This window comes from Neomonachus schauinslandi, chromosome 1, assembly GCF_002201575.2.
Source record: "Neomonachus schauinslandi chromosome 1, ASM220157v2, whole genome shotgun sequence".
NCBI lineage: Eukaryota > Metazoa > Chordata > Mammalia > Carnivora > Phocidae > Neomonachus > Neomonachus schauinslandi.
This window is the reverse complement of record NC_058403.1, coordinates 206965798-206967356: the sequence shown is the minus strand read 5'-3', so window position 1 is coordinate 206967356 and position 1559 is coordinate 206965798. Positions and strand designations below refer to the sequence as shown.

At 48.0% G+C, this 1559-nt stretch overlaps 1 pseudogene; it reads left to right on the top strand.

The window, feature by feature from the left end:
• The first annotated feature begins 823 nt into the window (after nucleotides 1-823).
• LOC110594027 lies at nucleotides 824-1139 on the top strand (annotated as a pseudogene).
• Nucleotides 1140-1559: the final 420 nt, after the last annotated feature.

The window sequence follows — 1559 nt, the reverse complement described above, 5'->3', positions numbered from 1 at the left end:
TCGTGAGTTCGAGTCCTACATTGGGTGTAGAGATGACTTAATAATAGTCACTTCCCAAATCTTTCTCCCCTCCCCTGCCCTCTTTATTCCCCAGCACTCATCACCACCTGAGACATGGTATGTTTTATTTATTTTTCTTGTTTGTTCATTCAGGGCATGGGTTTTTGTCTCCTTGTTCACTGCTGTGTTGCCAGCAGTGAGAACAGCCTGAAACAGAGTGAACGCTTCAAGATGTTTATTACACATATATTCGTGTGCATATTTGAGCACTTAAAGTGTGCTAGACCCTGCATACCATCATAATGACCTTCTGCCCCAATTTAAAGATAAAGAAAGTGACACACAGTGAGTGGCATCACCTGACCAAAGTCACCTGGCTTCTGAGTGGTGATGCCAGAGTCCCCCCCAACACCGATTCCTCTGTTTGTAACCTTTTCACCCCTGCTCTATGCTGCAATCCCTAATACTGCCTTCTCCTTCAGGAAAAGAAGCTGTATGAAAGGGTGGCTTCACAGAGCTCAGACAGGACTAGATTTCAATTCCTGTTCCTTGATTATGAGCCAGTGAATGTTTCTGCCTCAGTTCATTCATAAAATGGGAATGATAGTAGTACCCACCTCACTGTACTGTGGTAAGTGATGACACTGTAGGGCTTACCAGACAACTGGCACACCCGGGCACCTGCTCCGATACTGTTGGCTCTTAATCATCATCAAATTATTATTTGAGGGAATTAAACAAACAAACAAAAAACCAAAACACATTTAAAAAATCAGGAGGATGGCTCTTTCCCTCGGCCTCAGCGGTGGCGGAGTGTGCGGACATGGCCAAGATTAAGGCTTGCAACTTCCCGGCAAGAAGGAAGAGCTGCTTAAACCGCTGGAAGACCTGATGGTGCAGCTGTCCCAGCTGCGTCGCCAAAGTGACAGGCAGCGTGGCTTCCCAGCCGCCAAGATCCGAGTTGTTGGCATCTCTATCGCCTGTGTTCTCACTGTCATCAACCAGACTCAGAAAGAGAACCTCCGAGAATTCTACAGGAGTAAGAAGTACAAGCCCCTGGAGCTGTGGCCTAAGAAGACACATGCCATGCGCCGCGACTGAAGAAGCATGAGGAAAACCTGAAGAAGAAGAAGAAGAAGAAGAAGAAGAAGAAGAAGAAGCAGCAGCAGCAGCAGTGGAAGGAGCGGCTGCACCTGCTGCGGGAGTCTGCGGTCAAAGCCCGAGGACCCTCATCTATAAAACACAAACTGGCAATAATAATAATAATAAATCAGGAGGATGACAGGACTAGTACTATGTCTTGCAAAACACATAGAGGGGCACCTGGCTGGCTCAGTTGGTAAAGCATGCAACTCTTGATGTTGGATTAGTGAGTTTGAGCCCCACAATGGGGGTAGAGTTTAGTTAAAAATATATATATATTTAGGGGCGCCTGGGTGGCTCAGTTGTTAAGCGTCTGCCTTTGGCTCAGGTCATGATCCCGGGGTCCTGAGATCGAGCCCTGCATCGGGCTCCCTGCTCGGCGGGAGGTCTGCTTCTCCCTCTCCCACTCCCCCTGC